The sequence below is a fragment of the Eleutherodactylus coqui genome, chromosome 1 (genome assembly GCF_035609145.1).
Source record: "Eleutherodactylus coqui strain aEleCoq1 chromosome 1, aEleCoq1.hap1, whole genome shotgun sequence".
Taxonomy (NCBI): Eukaryota; Metazoa; Chordata; class Amphibia; order Anura; family Eleutherodactylidae; genus Eleutherodactylus; species Eleutherodactylus coqui.
In genome coordinates, this window is record NC_089837.1 from 527,940,495 (window position 1) to 527,962,094 (window position 21,600).

Consider the following 21,600-nt stretch of genomic DNA (forward strand, 5'->3'; position numbering starts at 1 on the left):
TTTATTGCGGGATCTCTTGCATTTTCTATATAAATTCCTTTTGGAATTTGTGTGACACTTTTTATTACAGTTTTCTTGGAGACAACGTGCTAAAGAAAAACTCACTTCACTTCTGCCAGTATGGGTTTTTTCCCAACATTTACCATGCGGTATAAATAACGTGATATATTGGAAATGTATGGATGTGGCGACACCAAATATACTTTTATTTTAATATTATTATTATTATGGGGAAAGTGTTTGGTTTTTTTATAACTTTTTTTTACTTATTTTAACTTTTTTTTTTTTGTACTTGAACTTCCAATACCACATTATTACATTATATCGCATTTTGACAGGCAATCTATGAAGGCCATGGCAACTGAATGGCACCCTTGGATTGCATCACAGGGTGGCCAATCGGGACCCCTGAATAACGATGGGGCATTTAGAAGGCTAATAGCCCCAATCAGCATTAGCGCTGATCACGGAAGTTGCAGGCGGGTGTCGGCTATTACAGATTATGGCGATCCCTCTCCTTATTAACCCCACACATCCAGGATGTAAATGTACGCCCTGTGGGGTTAAGGCATTCTCTGTTTGGTTAACATACTGTGATTCTAATCAGCAAAACCCAACTATTAACTCTGCAATTACTAGAAGAGATCTGCAAGTGATTAATCCTCATGCAATGGGAACTGATACTGCAGACCCACATTTTGAGGCGCTACTAATGGCAGCTCTGATGAGACCGGGTCTCCTGATTGTATTGGATGCAGTGTTGCTATGGAGAATTTTCAGGAAATATTTTTTAGGTTTTTACACTTTTTTGCAATAAAACCCCTTTTTTGGAAAAATTTTTTCTCTATCGCTGCATTCAAAGTCCTGTAACCTTTTTATTTTTCTATGTACGGAGCTCTATGAGGGCTTATTTTTTGCGAGACAAGCTGTAGTTTTTTATTTGGGGGAATATACGGCTTTTTTGGGAGGCAAAATGCTAAAAATTAGCATTTTGCCTCTGTTTTTTAGCGGTTTTTTTACACTTTTTGCCGTACAAAATAAAAAGCGTGTTCAACTTTTTGTACACGTCCTTACAGACGCGTCAATACCAAATATGTGCTACTTTAACTTTTTTTTACCTTTTGTAATGCTAATATTAGAAAAAGCACAAAAAAGGTTTTTTTAACATTTTTTTAAACATTTTTCTTTTCTTTTTTTTACACCACTGAGTGACTTGCATCACTGCACTTATGATCGCTGTGATAAGGCATGGCAGGGCTACTGCCACTAATTAGATTGCGGCAGGGAAGAGGTTAACAGCGGGGGCGCATCTCCGATGCCCCCCTGCTGTTGCAGCGGGACGCCGGCTGTGACTGACAGCCGGCTCCTGCTGCGGGATAGCGCGAGATCAGTCATGATCTCGCGCTATCCCGATGACGTAAGGGTACGTCATTTTGCGGGAAGTACCAGCCTGCCATGACGTACCCTTACATCATAGGGCGGGAAGGGGTTAAAGGGAGCGTGTCAGCTGGACCCTGCTGTCCTAACCGCAGGCATCATGTTATAGAGCAGGAGGAGCTGAGCAGATGGATATATACTTTTATGGGGAAAGACTCAGTATAACTTGTGTTTTATTAATTTCTATCTCTGCTCTTTCTGAACCGAGTGGTCCAATGGGCGGAGCTAGCAGTGACTGACAGCAATCTGTGTATGACTGCACATACAGGGGGAGCTGTCAATCGCTAATAGCTCCACCCACTGGAGTGTTAAAACAAGATGTTTTAGCTGGCAAATTCCCCTTAATAAAAAAGACATGTCAGGAAAGTTGAGCGGATATATTTGGTAGTTTGCCTAATTCTATATCATATTTATATCATACACAAAGGTTTTCTACTTTAGGGTAACAAACATTTTTTCTTTTACAGATTCGCCTACAAATACTACTTCAAGCAACTCTACCACCACCAGCAGGTCAGCGACCACACCAGCAGCATCCGCTACTAATAATGCTACTACCAAAGCAAATGCCACTAGCATCAACACAACTACCACACCGACAACAACCGCTACGACTGTACCTGCTACTACACCAACTACAACTACCGCACCGACAACAACCACTACAACTACTACTACAACAACCACCACTATACCTGCTACTACCACATAAACTACAACTACTACACCAACAACAACCGCTACACCTACTACAACAACCGCCACGACTGTACCTGCTACTACCACATCAACTACAACTACTACACCGACAACAACTACTACACCTACTACAACAACCGCCACTACTGCAACTGCTACTACCACATAAACTACAACTACTACACCGATTACAACCACTGCTACATCTAGTACTACCACACCAACTACTGCTAACACCAGCACAATGACTACACCGACAACAACCACTACACCTACTACAACAACCGCCACGACTGTACCTGCTACTACACCAACTACAACTACCGCACCGACAACAACCACTACAACTACTACTACAACAACAACAACCACCACTATACCTGCTACTACCACATAAACTACAACTACTACACCGACAACAACCGCTACACCTACTACAACAACCGCCACTACTGCAACTGCTACTACCACATAAACTACAACTACTACACGGACAACAACCACTACACCTACTACCACCGCCACTACTGTACCTGCTACTACCACATCAGCTACAACACCGACAACAACCACTACACCTTCTACAACAACCGCCACTACTGTACCTGCTACTACCACATCAACTACAATTACAGCACCGACAACAACTACTACTACAACAACCACCACCACTATACCTGCTACTACCACATAAACTACAACTACAACACCGACAACAACCACTACACCTACTACTACAACAACCACCACCACTATACCTGCTACTAACACACCAACTACAACTACGACACCGACAACAACCACTACACCTACTACTACAACAACCACCACCACTATACCTGCTACTAACACACCAACTACAACTACGACACCGACAACAACCACTACACCTACTACTACAACAACCGCCACTACTGTACCTGCTACTACCACATCAACTACAACTACTACACCGACAACAACTACTACACCTACTACTACTACAACCACCACTACTGTACCTGCTACTACCACATCAACTACAACTCCTACACCGACAACAACTCCTACACCTACTACTACAACAACCACCACCACTATACCTGCTACTACCACATAAACTACAACTAGCAACACCATGACCAAAACCACCAATAAAGCTCCCACCACCGCTACACCCACTGTAACCACTACTTAACCTACAACTACTTATAAAAATTACAACTGCCCCTTCCACCACTAATACCACCAGTGAGGGCTCCCACACACTTGCGTTTTTGTAATGCAACGCAACGCACCAAAAACGCAAGTTGCGTTGCGTTTTTAACATTAGAACGTCCCATTGACAATCGTGTTAACAAAAAACGCAGCGTTACAAAAACGCGAGTGTGTGGGAGTCCTGAATCTACCCCTCTCACTATAACTGAAATCACAACTGAACCTTGTCCGCCACAGACACCCCTCCTAAACCTACTACTTCTACCACTACTGAAGCAACAACTAAACCTAGTGTCATGGTGGGCTTCTATTACGGCCCATCTGCTCCTGCAGCCATGAGGGGTTGCTGCTGCTATGCTGCTGATTCTTCCTCTTCTTGATCCGTGAGTTCTGCGCTTGATGATTGTGGGTGATCCCACTCTATCTCTAAAAGGCCAGTGCATGCTCATACCGCCTATATGAGTCATCCATACCATAGGGCAGTGATGGCAAACCTTTTAGAGACCGAGTGCCCAAAATGCTTTTTACCTGGCCTTTAGGGTCCCCCTTGCATCAACGCCATCTCTGCCGCCCATGCCGCTGCCGATAGGATGGCACTTGAAGAGGCCCCGTCGCTTACGCTCCCAGGACGGATCTGCAATAGAGGCCTCTGCCGCTTGTGCAGTTGCCGCTGTAGAGGCTCGGCCTCTCCTCAAGGAGCAGGATGGTACTGAAATTGGCCCTTCCGCTGCTCCTGCTGTACTCCACGACCAGGACGGGAGTTGTGGGAACAAACACACCCCCAGGCAATCCGAAGCTGGGGGCATTAACAAGTGTCAATGCTGCTGCATTATGTGGCCACCCCTAACTTTTGGTGACGGCATAATACACCAGGGTACCGGTGTACCTTGACGCCACCGGAAGCAACGGGTTTGACAGGAGGAACGTGCCTGTCACACCCCTAGCTCCCGATTGGATGCTGACCGAGAAGAGCTCAGAGGAGGCCGACATCAGCCTGCAGTGATTTTTCACTGGGATTGAGGGTTAGGGTGAGGGGTAAGTGTAAGAGTTAGTCTTAAATTAATAATATAAGCCCAACTGTTAGACTTATCCCTCACCTAACCCTTCATCCCACCTGCAAATTACAACACGCTGCATTTCCCCTGCTGGACCCCTCCCTACCCCCTCCACGTACAGTGTAATAGATGCACAGCAATGGCAATCCCCCTGCGCCCATGTCCCCAGCCCAACAGCTCCCTCCACGCTGCCCAAGCGCTACGTAGCACCTCAGCTGATTCTCTGCTTCATCCCGGCCGCCAGCTCTGTATGCTGCTGTGTGCGCTGACAGCTGCGTCCCCCGCTCACTGTGTTTAGCGGTGCGCTGTGCAGAGCCAATGTCCGATCCCACTAACAGTGCTACCGCTGTGCTCCCCGACCGAGACTTGGCTGCACCGCTGCGCTTCCCGCCGCTGTAGCTTCATCTGACTGCCGGACGGCACTTAGGAGGTGAGACACGCCCCCAGCCAATAAGAAGCTGGGGGCGAGACTCAATGTCAATACTGTTGTATTATGTCGCCACCCCTAACTTCTGGTGGCAACATAATACATCAGTACCATACACCAGTCACCAGCACTGCTGGCAGGGGAGCCGCGGCTCCTGCCGGTATTCATAAGTGGTGAGCGGCTGATGGCGGCGAGTGCCAGTAGGGAGGGCTTTGCGTGCCACCTCTGGAATGCGTGCCATAGGTTCGCCACCACTGCCTTAGGGTGTAAGCCTAAGCAATTGGTCTCCTAATGCCATTTGTGACAAAGTCCCGTTTAGTTTTCTTTCTGGAGCTGACCCTGCCTGACTATTTTAACTTCTGTGCTCCCTGACCTCGGTTCTGTACTATGGACTTCATTACTGCCTGCTGTCCACCCCGAACTTCAGCATAGACATCATGTACTCACCTGTGCCGCCAGCCCTGCCTACTGCTTGTGTCGCCACTATGCTCCTGTTCATCATGGCCCAGTACAGCCACAGCAGCCACATTACCAGGACTATCTGTTCATGTAATGGCTTGGGGGCCTTCAAGAAAAGCCGGAATTCACCTTTGGAGGTGTCAAGCATGAAAACCGGGGTTTCCCAGGTGCTGCCACCTCAAATAGCCCAAAGCCAAAATGGTGTGTGGCAAGGCGATTCCTCATCCATCCACCTAACACCTCAAGCCAAAATGTACTCTTCACTACCACAATAGCAGAAACTCTAACAAACCCCTCCGACAGCACCACCATGTAATGTACCTAAAGATGGGATACCATCAGCCAATGATTCTAATAAGTAGAAATGTCAAAGCTGTGCAAAGTAAAAGTTTATTAAAGGGGTTCTCCACTTTCTACTGCCTTTTGTAGTTTTTATTTCTTTAGCGATATAACAGGAAATCATCTGGTTTTCTAATAAACATGTATTTGAAACTTTGTTCAAATAACTTAGTTATACCAGCGCAGTGCCGCCTATCCGTACAGTAGAACGATATAGTCCATGGACTGGACTGTCCACAGTAATGGCCATTAGTCATGTGACCCACCAAGCATGTCATGTGACCTCGAGCGTTCAACTCACACTCAGCAGGTATGTAATTGCTGAATAAAGGATTAGTCCAGAGCAGACATCATACAGTATTATTACAGCAGCGTCTCCTCATGTCTGTCAGTGTCTGTGGAGGAGACATTATACAGTATTACTACAGCAGCGTCTCCTCTTGTCTGTCAGTGTCTGTGGAGGAGCAGACATTATACAGTATTACTACAGCAGCGTCTCCTCTTGTCTGTCAGTGTCTGTGGAGGAGACATTATACAGTATTACTACAGCAGCGTCTCCTCTTGTCTGTCAGTGTCTGTGGAGCAGACATTATACAGTATTACTACAGCAGCGTCTCCTCATGTGTGTCAGTGTTTGTGGAGGAGCAGGCATCACACCGTATTACTATGGCAGCGTCTCCTCATGTCTGTCAGTGTCTGTGGAGGAGCAGACATTATACAGTATTACTACAGCAGCGTCTCCTCATGTCTGCCAGTGTCTGTGGAGGAGCAGACATTATACAGTATTACTACAGCAGCGTCTCCTCATGTGTGTCAGTGTCTGTGGAGGAGCAGACATTATACAGTATTACTACAGCAGCGTCTCCTCATGTCTGTCAGTGTCTGTGGAGGGGCAGACATTATACAGTATTACTACAGCAGCGTCTCCTTATGTCTGTCACTGTCTGTGGAGGAGACATTATACAGTATTACTACAGCAGCGTCTCCTCATGTCTGTCAGTGTCTGTGGGGGAGACATTATACAGTATTACTACAGCAGCGTCTCCTCATGTCTGTCAGTGTCTGTGGAGGAGGAGACATTATACAGTATTACTACAGCAGCGTCTCCTCATGTCTGTCAGTGTCTGTGGAGGAGCAGACATTATATGGTATATTTCCATCTCCTCCCATTGATCTAGTAATCTACTGATGCAGGTTGTCTGGATACGGCATCAGCATTGGTGTTAGTCTTTCCAGCTCTATATTTGATCGTAAAGTTGAAGTTGTCCAGCCATGAAGTCCATCTTTGTTCAAGATCTCCCAATTTTGCTGACGTCAAATGTGCCAGAGGATTGTTATCTGTGTAAGCTATGAATGTGGATGCGATCAAGCAGTCTTTGAACTTCTCCATCCCTGCCCAGACGAGAGCTAGGACTTCCAGTTTAAATGAGCTTTAGCTCTGGTCATTTGTTTCGGCTCATTTCAATGAACAGATTGCAAATGATTAAAAAAAAAGCTGTAAGATAAGTGCCTTGTATTAATTTACCATTGGATGGATGATGTAGGTGAATATTAACTCACCTGGTGTGAGGTGGGTCAATTCTGTCCAGGGAAATCTCAACTGATCCCCTTGTCCCCTAGGGTTGAATCGGAATACCCTTTCTCTAATATCCGGACTTTGACCGAAAAGACGTCTGGAGTAGAGGAAGACTCCTTGGTGATCGCGAACCTTTTCAATATCCAAGATATGAAGAAAAAAACTCTGCACTCAAAACAGCCGTGGGTGCCCTTCCCAGTCGATCTGACACAGCGCTCCGTCAGCTGGTATAATCCTTATTTAGAATGCCACCCGTATCGGCACTGTATCATGTGCCTTTTTCAAGCATATTTAATAAAACAGTTAAACAGCATATATATATATATTGTGGGAAGGCAACTCGGTAGAGTGCGAGTTGGCGGCAGTCAAAGACGGAAACAAGTTGGTAAAGTCCAAGTGCAGGCGTGACCTACGTTTATTTCAGTCCAGAAAATCAAAACAAATCCAGCCTTAGCTTCAGGCAAGACAACATTAGTCCAGCATTAGGGTAATAGGCAGTCCCTGCCTGTATAGGTCACGTTCAGCAGGTGCACCACACAGCAGGGCTTTTACCTCCAGCAGGTATCTCAGGCTGCCTGGGTCCAGCAGCCATCCAGTCTCTTCTGTGTCAGTGCACACTGCTATTTATATACACCTCTTCCTGGCCCAGCCTCAGCACCTGTGCTGATTGACCTTGCACATAACCTGGAGTGGAGGAAGTGGAATGGATGGCCCCACTACCAACCTGACATCCATTCCAAAAATCCAGGCCCAAAGACTTTTAAAGAAAAGACCTCCAGCAACTACTTGCTGGAGATTACATTGCACTCCTAAATTTTCTTGTCAAACAGCGGGACATGCACTTCCTCCAGCCCCACTAGGCATAATAACGGAACCTTGGGGCGACGTAGCGACCATCCACTATCCTGTCACTCAGTACGCCATATACCCTCCCATTCTGCTCGAACCTGTAGGGGCGAACACTTTTACTAATCAAGCAGTGGGTTCGGGACAACGCATCGGCATTTCCTTGTAGCTTTCCAGCCCTGTGCTCTACAACAAATTTAAAGTTTTGTAAAGTAAAGAACCACCTCGTCACCTGAGCATTTCGCTTTTTGGCCTGACTCATCCAGGTGAGAGGGGAGTGGTCTGTCACCAATCTGAAATGTCGTCCAAGCAGATCGTACCGTAGGGACTCTAACGCCCACTTTATCGCCAGACACTCTCGTTCCACAATGCTATAATTTCTCTCTGCGGTGGTAAGTTTCCTACTAAGATAGGTGACTGGGTGCTCCTCGTCTCTAACCACTTGGGAAAGGACAGCCCCCACACCTACATCAGAAGCATCTGTTTGTACTTCAAATCTTTTGCTGAAGTTGGGAGTAATTAAGACCGGCTCTCTACACAGGGCTGTCTTTAACTTCCAAAATGCCTGCTCGACCTCGTCACTCCACTTGACATTGGGGGAACTTCTTCCCTTTGTTAGCTCTGTCAAGGGCGCTGCTATGGTGACGAAGCTAGGGATGAACCTGCGGTAGTAGCCTACAATCCCGAGAAACGCCCTCACCTGTTTCTTGGTCAATGGTTGGGGCCAGTTTTGGATTGCCTCTACTTTATTAATTTGGGGCTTGATAACTCCTCTTCCTATTATGTACCCCAAATAACGTGCTTCTTCCACTCCCAACGTACATTCTTGGGGTTTGCCGTTAACCCTGCATCCCTGAGGGAATTAACTACCGCCTGTACTTTTGCCAAGTGACTCTCCCAGTCAGTACTAAATATAATGATGTCATTCAGATAGGCGGAGGCATACCGACGGTGAGGTCTCAGGATGATATCCATCATTCTTTGGAAAGTAGCTGGTGCCCCATGTAGCCCAAAAGGTAGGCAGACATACTGGAAGAGTCCCTCAGGAGTAGCAAAGGCAGTCCTTTCTTTGGCCTTGTCGGTAAGTGGCACCTGCCAATACCCTTTAGTCAGGTCCAAGGTAGAGAAGAACCTAGCCTTTCTATTAGCTCATCTACTCGTGGCATCAGGTAGGAGTCAAACTTAGAGACTTCGTTCAATTTCCTGAAGTTGTTGCAAAATCTCAAAGTGCCATCAGGCTTAGGAATCAGGTTAATGGGACTAGACCAATCAGTTTTTGATACTTCAAGGACGCCAAGGTCCAACATCTTTTTTTACTTCCTTTGATATAGCCTGTCTACGTGCTTCAGGAATTCTGTAGGGCTTCACCCGAACCCGTACATAAGGTTCCGTGACGGTCATGTTTTATCACTGACGTACGTCCCGGTAGTTCCGAAAACACATCCGTGTTTCGAAGCACAAACTCCTTTGCCTCCTGTTTCTGTACCTTAGACAGGGACACTGTGATAGCCACTTCAGGAGCTTTGTCCATGGACTTCACAAAAATCAGGCAGCTCGGCACATTCACAGCTGCCAGAGACTCTTGTTCTTTCCAGGGTTTAGGCAAATTCACATGGTAAACCTGCTCTGGCCTCCTCCCGCCAGGCTGGTACACTTTATAATTGACTTCTCCTATGTGCTCCAGCACCTCATAGGGCCCCTGCCATTTGGCTAAGAACTTGCTCTCTACTGTAGGCACCAAAACTAACACCCTATCTCCCGGGCAAAAGGTTCTGACTTTGGCCGACCTGTTATAGACTCGACTCTGTGTCACCTTTGCTTGTTCCAAGTGTTCCTTTACAATGGGCATGACAGCTGCTATCCTATCCTGCATTACTGAAATATGTTCTACCACACTTTTGTAGGGGGTGTGTTCACTTTCCCAAGTTTCTCTGGCGAGGTCGAGGAGACTGCGTGGGTGTCTACCATACAGCAGTTCAAACGGAGAAAAACCTGTGGAGGATTGGGGAGCCTCACGTATTGCGAACATCAAGGCTGGCAACAAACAATCCCAATCCTTCCCATCTTGGCTGACCACCCTTTTTAACAAACTCTTCAAAGTTTTATTAAACCGGATCTCCACCAGACCGTCAGTTTTCGGGTGATATACTTAGGTACGGTTGTTTAATCTTTAGAAGTTTGCACATCTCTCTCATTACTTTTGACATAAAGGATCTCTTTGGGAATACCGGTGCGGGAGAACATCTCGAACAGCTATCGGGCAATGAGTTTGTAGGAGGTGTTTCTCAGAGGAATTGCCTCTTGATACCGCGCGCCATAGTCTAGAATGACCAGTATATACTGATGTCCCCTAGTGGACTTCACTACTGGACCTACTAAATCCATGGCAATCCGGTCAAATGGTACCTCGATAACGGGTAATGGCACCAATGGACTCCTGAAATGTGATTTAGGGGCCGTTAATTGACATATAGGACATGAGGCGCAATACTGTTAACCTCCTCATGTACCCCGGGCCAATAGAACCTTTGCAACACTCGTTCGTGGGTTTTTTCACTCCCCAGATGACCTCCGAGCACATGTTTATGAGCCAGGTCGAGAACTACCCGGCAATATGGTCGGGGTACCACCAGATGTTCCAGTTCTTCCCCGCGCACCTTATCCACTCTGTACAACATGTCATTGTTAACAGCCATATAAGGGTATGCTTCACTCCCACCTGGAGTTTGAGGTACACCATTTATTTTTTTTATGGCCTCACGGGCCCTGATCAATGTTGGGTCTTTCAGCTGAGCAGACCCAAAATTTTCACGCGACACCTCAAGTTCTGGCATGCAGGAACTTCTGCTGGCTTTTAGTGTCACCAACCAGTACAGCTAGGGGACAATCGACATCGTCACTTGTGGTCACCCCTACTGCGGGAACAGCAGTGTCTGGGTCATACGGTTCAGGGCTTACCTTCTGACACACTACATTGTTAACCACATTCTTATTGTCCAAAGTCCTTTTCCTCCAAATGGCCCAGAACAGTGGAAAGCCCCTTCTGATAATAGCCTCATGCATTAGAGACTTAACCACTCCTACCTCGTGGGTAGCGGTGCCGCAAGGGGTAGCTATTTGTACGGTAGCGGTGGGGTAGTCCCGAGTGTCCCCATGGATGCACAGTACACCCACTCGGCCTCCATTGTAAGACGTTGAGTTAACCAACAAACCACGCACTAGTGTTCCAAGGCTTCTGGAGTCCAGCAAAGCCTGTACCAGAAAGTCCCCAATGTTCACCGAACATACCTGCAGCTCATCCCCGGACAGGTTGTCGGCGGCTAGCGTGGGGCGTGCGTACAGGGATACCCTCCGCCCGGAGCTGCAGTCCATGGGCTCGGAGCCTAGGAGGCAGTGTGCCGCAACATGACCCCATTCGTGTCTGAGCTATCAGCAGCCAGGGATTAAAAATACCCACCTGCTGGTAGCTCTGATTGTGATTGACTGAAGCACTTTAGCCAATCACAATCAGAGCAACCAGCAGGCGGGTATTTTAAATCCACGGCTGCCGATAGCTCAAAACAGCAGTGCAGAGCCGGGGACAGTGGCAGAAGTCGCCGCCGACCCCAAGCAGCCGTGAATGGCTTTTCAGGGAGGGGCTTCATAAGCACTTCCCTAAAAAGCCAATTAAAAGTAGTGTAAAAAAAATAAAATAAATTTACTTACCTGTCGGCCGCTGCTGTGTCCCCCGCGGGGATGAAGAACACGTCTGCATGCGGCAGATATTTCCTTCATCCCTGCTAGTTAAAAGAATTCCATGCTGCTACATGTGCCACATCTGTGGCAGACGCAGCAGAGGAATTCTTCAATTCTCTACCGCAGCTGTCACACATGTCAGCTGCAGTAGAAGATTCTGCTGGCAGCAATTGATTTCAGGGAAGGGCTTTAAATATAAGCCCTTCCCTGCAAATCAAGTAAAAGTGGTTTAAAAAACAAAAAATAGATACCCACCTCCCTTGAGCTGCCGGAGCTCACCAGCGTCTTCTCCTGCTGTCCCCTGCACTGTGGTGCTGATCTATCAGCAGGCGGGGATTTAAAATCCCCGCTTGCTGAAAGAGCTGAATGTGATTGGCTGAGGTGCTCAGCCAATCACAGGCAGCTCTCGCCCGTCATTCATTCAGGGAGAGCTGCCTGTGATTGCCAGCAGCAGAATCCTCTACCGCAGCTGACATGTGTGACAGCTGCGATAGAGAATTGAAGAATTTTTTTTATTTTTCTATGTACGCAGCTCTATGAGGGCTTATTTTTTCCGAGACGAATTGTAGTTTTTATTAGTACCATTTTGGGGTACATACGACTTTTTTGATCACTCTATTGCGTTTTTAGGGAGGCAAAACGCTAAAAATTAGCATTTTGCCTCAATTTTTTTGCGTTTTTTTTAAACTTTTTTCCTTGTAGAGTAAAAAGCATGTGCAGCTAATTGTATTCATCGTTACGGACGCGTCGATACCAAATATGTGGGATTTAATTTTTTTTTACCTTTTTTTATGCTAATATGACAAAAAGCACAAATAAGGGTTTTGTACATTTTTTTTTTTTACATCATTTGTGTCCCTTTGGGGGACTTGCAGCACAGCACTGATGATCGCTGTGATAAGGCATGGCAGGACTTCTGTCCTGCCATGCCTTATCGCTTATACAGCGATCACAGGCTATGGCAATACAGGATGCCGGTATCTGGCGTCCTGTTGCCATAGCAACCAGCCGGGCTCTCAGCGATTACATCATGAGAGCCCAGCAAGCGCGCTCCCTCTGTGAACCCTTCCCATGCTGCGATCTACATAGATCGCGGCAGGGAAGGGGTTAACAGTGGGGGGCACATCTCCGATGCACCCCCGCTGCTGCAGCAGGAGGCCGGCTATCACTGACAGTTGGCTCCCGCTGCGGGATAGCGAGTGATCTGCTATGATCTCGCGCTATCCCTATGACGTAAGGGTATGTCATTTTGCGAGAAGTTCCCCTTCTCCCATGACATACCCTTACATCATGGGGAGGGAAGGGGTTAAAGGGATGATAATTTTTTTAAATAGAGTATTAACCTAGTATGATGCTTTATTACCAATCTCTCTTTTTTATAAAATTGATCATATTTATTGGCTATATAGATGAATTCATATTTTTGTATAGTAAATTAATTTACAAGTTTTATTCATTTTAGGGATAGTATTAACGTATAGCTATACGGATCATTGGATGTTTATTGGGGTCGGAACTCCTGATTTGGTATAGCTCTACTAAAAGAGCACAACTGCCCGTTTGAATCTTTAAACTCTGGTAGTTCCAGGATGGAACATTACGAGTCAGCCCCTGTATGCTGGAAGGAGCAGGAGTAGAGATGAGCGAACCTACTCGGCCACGCCCCTTTTTTGCCCGAGCGCCGCGATTTTTGAGTACTTCCGTACTCCGGCGAAAAGATTCGGGGGGCGCCGTGGGTGAGTGGGGGGGAAGAGGAGAGAGAGAGGGCTCCCCCCTGTTCCCCGCTGCTACCCCCCCCCCCCCCGCTCTGCCACGCCTCCCCCCGCCGCCTGGCGCCCCCCGAATCTTTTTACCCGAGTACTGAAGTACTCGAAAATCGCGGTGCTCGATCGAGTAATTACTCGAAACGAGTAGGTTCGCTCATCTCTAGTTATTAAATTATTTTTTAGGATTTCGAAAGCTTCTTGTTGTTCTTTCTCCCATGTGATGTAGATGGTTTTCTGCAGTTTTGTTTTGATGTTAGCCAGATTAGTTCGTGGAATGCTCCACTAATTCTGGTGAAATTGGGAATAAATCTTCGGTAGTATCCTGCGAATCCTAAAAACTCCTTACTTGTAACAGTTTTGGGTATTGGCCGAGTTTCTCTGGATCAGGCCTAACTCCTTCCGCACTTCCGACGTGTCCTGAGTATTGTGCTTGTGTTTGTAACTGATGACATTGGGATGGCTTCACCTTAAGATGATGGTGAACTAGTATCTTGAACATTTCAGCCAGGTGTTTCAGATGGTCGTCAAAAGTCTTGGAGTATATAATGATATTGTCCAGATGTACAGTAGCAGCACCTTTTCAAATATTTTATGCCTATGAGTCTTTTAGGGGCTCCTGTCCACAGACAAATTTTCACTGAGTTCCCCGCGGCGATTATCCGGCCTCAGGGAACGCAGTAAATGCTTTCCATAGCGGTCGGTATCTTTCTCTAATGGGTGGATGGGATCCTGTTGGGATATAGTGACAGACACCTTCAGTTTGGCCAAAGTCTAACAGGCTTTTACTGAAGGCTTGATGAAATTTCGGAGCCACTCTGACTACTCCTTCTTTCTTGGTAGTATGGGTGTCAGCATTTCCAATTTGTAATTCAGCCCATCAAGGGTCTTAGGTTTGCTACATCTGTGGTTGAGACTCTCTGTATTCTCTTGAACCTCTGCTCCAGAGAGGGTGGGGATATCATCCACGTGTAATAGTGAGATTTGTGCCACTGGGTAATATCTCTTCAATTGTACCGCAGACTGTCCTATATTAAAGGGGTTGTCCCGCGAAAGCAAGTGGGTCTATACACTTCTGTATGGCCATATTAATGCACTTTGTAATGTACATCGTGCATTAATTATGAGCCATACAGAAGTTATTTACTTACCTGTTCCGTTGCTGGCGTCCCCGTCTCCATGGTGCCGTCTAATTTCAGCGTCTAATCTCCCGATTAGACGCGCTTGCGCAGTCCGGTCTTCTCCCTTCTGAATGGGGCCGCTCGTGTCGGAGAGCTGCTCCTCGTAGCTCCGCCCCGTCACGTGTGCCGATTCCAGCCAATCAGGAGGCTGGAATCGGCAATGGAACGCACAGAGCCCACGGTGCACCATGGGAGAAGACCTGCGGTCCACCCTGGGTGAAGATCCCGGCGGCCATCTTCGCAAGGTAAGTAAGAAGTCACCGGAGTGCAGGGATTCTGGTAAGTACTATCCGGTTTTTTTTTAAAACCCCTGCATCGGGTTTGTCTCGCGCCGAACGGGGGGGCTATTGAAAAAAAAAAAAACCATTTCGGCGCGGGACAACCCCTTTAAGTAAGCGGACAGGCACTCTTCCTCTTGAGATGTTCACCACACTCCAGGCTGCCATAATACCTGGATGCTCTTCCAATTGAAGTGGCTCTACCAGGGCTTGATAATCTCTTCCTTCGAGACCGGGTTGAGTTTGACACCAGATTCCTACGTTCTCTGGCCATTATTGGACCTCTCTGGCTGTGGCACCTTCTAGTTGGCCCACTAACATCTCCAGCTTTAGCTCATTAGTGAGAGGGCTCAGGCGGTATAGTGCTTTCATCTTCTGCTTGAGCTCGCTGAGCTGATACTGTTCTCCATTATATCTGGGCAGCCAAGGGGCTCCCAGGTAATATGGCATGGTATATGGCATTATGGGGGATGGAGTAGGGATCTTAGCTCCCATGCTGCTTTGCTGTTAATTGTCACTTGAATCTGACATTTGTTTTTATTGATTTCAAGCAGAGGTACTACCCACAATGGATGAAGTTTACACTTGAAATGACAGTTGCTGGTAATTTAGACGATGCGATGACTTGCAATGGCGGTTGTAAAGTCATAGAGGATTTAATCCTGTTTGTGACGCCACTACGCATTATGGTCATCATATTTACATCTCTTTGTTTCCCTCTCTTCATCTCAGCTCTCTCTTATCTCGGACCTACTCACTGTCACAGCTGACTCTCCTCTGTTTCTCTGCTTTTCACTGGCTTCTGTCTGGCTTCTCTCTTTCCTTTTTCCTATGACCGTTGTGTCCCTGGCTTTTTATCGCCTCTGTCACCTGACCAGTCTGTTTGCAGACAATCACAACCTATTTGGTTGCTAGGCTACCTGCATCATCTGAGCAAAATGACTCAGATTAAACCCCTAGGGCCGGTTATTATATTACCGGTCCCCACGGCTAAACAGCGCTAGGCCGTGCCCTTTCTCAGGCCACTACACAGTTCTGGACTTCGGTGCGCAGGAAAGATGTTACAGTGCTGGAGGGGGTTCAAAGAAGGGTAACTAAACTAATACATGGAATGACGGGACTGGAATACCCAGAGAGGCACCAAAACTGGGATTATTCACCCCGGAAAAAAGACGACTAAGGGGCGACCAAATAACCATGTATAAGTACATGAGGGGACGATACAAGGATCTCTCCCATCATCTGTTTATACCCAGGACTGCGACGGTAACAAGAGGGCATCCGCTACGTCTAGAAGAAAGCAGGTTTCATCACCAACACAGAAAGGGATTCTTTACTGTAAGAGCAGTGAGACTGTGGAACTCTCTGCCTGAGGACGTGGTGATGGCAGGATCCATAGAGGAGTTTAAAAGGGGACTAGATGTCTTTCTAGAGCAGAAGGATATTACAGGATACAGACATTAGGTGACCAGCGGGTTGTTGATTCGGGTCTTGGAGTCAGGGAGGGACTCAAGGAAGGACTTTTCGCCCAAAATGAGTTAAATTGACATCTGCCTTGTTGAAGGTTTTTTGACCTCCTCTTGATCAACAAGGTCGGGGGGAGGGGGGGGGGGATCAAAACGGGCTGAACTGGATGTGCATTGTCTTCATTCTGCCTAACATACTATGTTACAATCAGTAGCAACTGCAGCATGTAAGATGATGGGGGGAGGGGCTCCTTCTATCACGCATCGATATTTGTTGTCTTTTCTGTGGTAAATATGGTAGAACAAGAGTATAATAATAGCTGGAAGCATCAGTCGGAGCTCCATATAACACAGTGTGACAGAAGATGGCCGGAGTGTATCAATCTGACATTGGGATGTGGATACAGGAAAAATATGTGAACCCCCTCCCCGTTCCCCGGGCATTCTCTGTAAACAACAGCAGCTGCAAATCAAACGAGGATCATGACGCAGTTTACTTAACGTCTGATGTGGATTCCTTTTCCTTGAGGATCAAAACAAGCAAATTATCAGCGCCGAGATTGTCTGAATCCCCATCCAGCTCTACACATCCTCTTCCTACGGCTGTTTAGATTGTCCTGTGCCGTTTCCTGCCCCTGTTGTCCTTGGCACGGGACACAGACCTAGTTTACAAAGTTCCTTGTTCCGTCTTAAAATCTTCACAACTTTTTTTTTCTCGTTGGGCCGGAGAAGCGTTTTCTGTCATCTCTTGTTTTTTCCCACGTTCGCTTCCTGCTATGAATGGAAGACTTCCGGACGTTAGTAAGCAGTCGCCGTGCGTCGCTCCTTATTTCCCTGTCAGCGGCGCTCGTCTTCTGTCCTCTGCATTATCCCTGTCATGTAAAAATCCCAGTTATTCATGATTAGTATCTCCTGTAGGTTCCGTCAGACCATGTCACTCAACACCAGAACCAACGGCGCTGAGTACCTGAAATCAGGCTGACCGTGTAGATCATGTGATATGTGGCTTACGATACGTCATAAAAGCTGGTACAAGTGCCCTTGTCCTGGGACCAGAGGGAAGGAGTCCTGTTACCTGGCACTCGTCCACCATGGCATTGTCCCCCAGATCCAGTGGTTTCCATGGCCCGTCTTCTGTCTTCCAATATGGCGCTCTTGCTCTTGTCACTTACTGGTGCGGTTGTGTACGGCACGGCGGTGACAGATGGAGGCAGCACATTTTACATAAACTGAACTGGAATTACCCACGATACATTTAATGTTACATACAATTAACCAGAGTTTCACATGTATAACATATGTCTCCATAGAACAGTCTCCATACAAGGATCCATGCAGGATCAATGCACCGTAGGTGCCGGATACATCTTCTCTACTTCTCTCGCCGTCTCCTGCCACCATGTCTGTTGCACATAAGGGATTACTTCTATATGTCATCACTGACCGCTGTCCTCGGGGGACTTCATACTCATCACTGTACTCTGTATTACTGAAGGTCTCCAGCCTAATGGACTGTAGATGTCAGAGCCGTCGCTAAAGGAGCTCCGTGTCACTGAAGGTCACGCGAATATCATCTCCAGTAACGTTATCTCAGATGACTCTGACATCATCTCATATAAGCCCGTAGCGCCGTCATCCTTGAAGTGTCCCGTTCACCATCACTCCGGTTTATACTTCATCCTGTATCATGTGACCATCCTATAACTTCCATCGGGTAACCATATGACTCCTATTATCTTACTAAACCCAAAACATCCCCCTCCGTCCTCCTAGTTCTTGTGCTCTCTGTATGACAGTCCTTGGGAGATCCTCCCTCAGTCCGAGCTCATCCATCATTGTCCCGGTGTGCACACAGTAACGTCATTGGAGCGGTCTTACATTTTTTGCAGCTTTTGTTGATTACAAGTCCACAGTGACGTTATGTTCTTCGAGGACCATTTTCTTTGTGGAAAGAGAGACTCCCTCTTCTTCCACGCAGTCTGGACCTAAGAGAGAGCAGTGAGAGCTGCATCACTGAGAAGAAGGTGCAGATCATGTGTGCCGGGTGCCGCTGGGAAAGAGTCAGCAGGTATTGAGAGAGCTGAGAGAGTGCTGTAAGAAGCAGTGTACCCTAGTCCAATGCTTCTGAAGAGGACAGTGGAGAGCAGCAGGATGAAGAGGCTGCCGGAGCAGGACAGGAGTTGTGGAGAGACACAGGGACTCCACAGAGTGCCACCGATAACTACCTGCTTCTGCTCACATGTGCAATCAACAGATCAAGCTGCTCAGAAGGACATTAAGAACCGCATCAGTAATGGGTCGTAAGTGAGGTCAGCACTAATAAAAGCCGAACGAGTGCACACGTCTAGTGACTGCTATGCACTATTTTTTTCAGCATAGCAACATATTCAGCATACACAGACAGTCCAGCATATCATCTGCAGCTTCACACAGTTGTAGGTCACAGTGCACACAGCAATGCAAACCGCTTCCTTCAGCGGACCTTCCAGGAAGGTGACTTCACCCCAACAGGCGATGAGCGAAGGGCCAACTAACCCCTGTCCGCTCCGTGCTTCTGGGTCCCTCACAGACCAGCACCAGGTCTACACAGACCTCAGGCCTTAACAGACCCAAGCTCCACAGGCTTTAAGGACACTGAGCTTGTGAGGGAGGGGAAACTTAACCTGTGCAGGTGCAAGTTAACTAAACTAAATGCTGCAACTGCACTCAGAGGCCCTCTACAGGCCACTCTTGCTACTGCACTGTCACACTATGCAGTAAGCTCGGGTCTTGTCCTTTATGTATGCAGTGAGCTTGGTTCTGATACTGTACACATGTAGTATGCGGCACATCATTTTAAATCCTTGGACTGGTGGTGGGCCATGTTCTTCCATCAGCCCAGGACTGACGTTGTACTTAATCCTAGCTACTATACCTGCTGATAAATCCATTAATGTAGTTGTTGTCTTCATTATGTTCCTTTGCATGTTTGTTTTGACCTCCAGCTTCAGTCTCTGTTTTCCTTTCTCCCATCTCGCACAACATCTTAGAACACGTCTACAAAACTCTCCACCAACAACAAGACCTTCTAAGCATAAACACCGTCCAGTTTACCATCACGTTCTGTTCCTTTGAGTGACCTGCGGATATACAATCCAGTATCAACCAATGTGGAAAAACACTGGAGCGTGAGATAAACGAACGCAGCGGTCTGAGTCCGGCCGGCCGCCATGTTACGTGCTGGGATGTTTTTGCGAATCTATAAAGTCCAAACACCAGAATGTGAAGTTTTGGCTCTCAGGACAGGAAATGATGTGACTTCATGTTCTGACAAGACTACAAAGCTGCAGGACGCTGCTTGAGATTACAATCTCCCTTTCGTGTTTGTGCGCCTGCTGATGGCGCAGCGCCTGGAATAAACAGGAGGAGGGTTTAAGTAACAGTCTACAATACTGCTGGATGCTTTGAGGAGTTATAATGGGCCCATCCGAACCTCCGACTAGAAGACCATAAGTCAAGATACTCAACCAAGCAAGTTTGCGGTAAACTGCGGGACCGGAGCGTTTGTTTCTGAAGATGATGCAAGTCCTTCTCTCAGTCAATCCATTTGCCAAATTCCATCATCTCCACCTAACAAATATAATATCCATCCCGACATCGCCAAGACACCGCTAAAACCGTAACCTAGGCCTCCATCACCTCTCACCTTATCTGCTGTATGCCTCTTCAATGCATTGTGAAGGCAGCTGTCAGGGTGATCTTTCCATCTGGTGGTTAAACTAGCACTGCTGATCCCAGTCACTCATTATGTTACCCGTGTGGGGTAGTTATATTTACTTGACTAGCTGATATACCCGGCTTCGCCCGAGTTAATTTGGTACTGGTGTTTATGTGGTGTTCACACGGAAAATCTTATGAAGGAAAAAAAATATGTTCACCATTTTGCATAGTTCTCTGCGTTACCCAGGAAACACCACGTGGAGGTAACCATGCAACGTTTCCTTTATATAAAATGACATCAGGAAGTGAGAGAATTAGATTACGTACATAAAATTTGGACACTAATTCTTTTGCGCTTAGAATTGAATAATCGAGTTGGGACCCATTAGCTTTTCCTATTTATGACATAATCAATGCTTGTGCCAAATTTCCTGTTTCTATGACACCGGAAAGTGAAAAAATTACATTCCGTACGTAAAATTTCGACGCCAATTCTTTTGCGCTAGAATTTAATAATCGACTTGGGACCTATGAACTTTTCCTATTTATGACATAATCAATGCTCGTGCCAAATTTCACGTTTCTATGACACCGGAAAGTGAAAAAATTACATTCCGCATGTAAAATTTGGACGCTAATTCTTTGGCGCTTAGAATTGAATAATGGAGTTGGGACCCATTAGCGTTTCCTATTTATGACATAATCAATGCTCGTGCCAAATTTCACATTTCTATGACACCGGAAAGTGAAAAAATTACCTTCCGCACATAAAATTTCGACGCCAATTCTTTTGCGCTAGAATTGAATAATCGAGTTGGGACCTATGAACTTTTCCTATTTATGACATAATCAATGCTCGTGCCAAATTTTAAGTTTCTACGATATCGGGAAGTTGGAGAACTTTTGGTGAGTCAGTCAGTCAGTCAGTCAGTCAGTCAGTCAGTGAGGGCTTTCAGCTTTATATATATAGATTGTACAGGTCTGGGGAGTGAATAGTGAGGAGTCGTACCGTAGTAATAGTGAGAAGGTAGTCAGTGAGATTTCAGTCAGATCAGAACAGTAAAGTGCGCAGAGTTTGTCAGTAAGTCGTCTGTTAAATAAGTGAACCATATAGTTAGTCAGTGTGACCATGTGTGTAGTTGAGAGGAGTTCGTTAGACAAGAGAGAGAGCTAGATAGTAAAAATCTTTGGGTGTCCATCAGAGAGAGAGGGACAGTGTTAGTGTGTATAGAGAGAGAGAGAGAGAGAGAGGGACAGTGTTAGTGTGTATATATAGAGAGAGAGGGACAGTGTTACTGTGTATATAGAGAGAGAGAGGGACAGTGTTACTGTGTATAGAGAGAGAGAGAGGGACAGTGTTAGTGTGTATAGAGAGAGAGAGAGGGACAGTGTTAGTGTGTATAGAGAGAGAGAGAGCTAGATAGTAAAAATCTTTGGGTGTCC

The 21,600-nt window shown here is 46.6% G+C and overlaps 1 pseudogene; it reads left to right on the top strand.

The window, feature by feature from the left end:
* Positions 1-2,155: 2,155 nt before the first annotated feature.
* LOC136590380 (uncharacterized) lies at positions 2,156-5,688 on the top strand (annotated as a pseudogene).
* Positions 5,689-21,600: the final 15,912 nt, after the last annotated feature.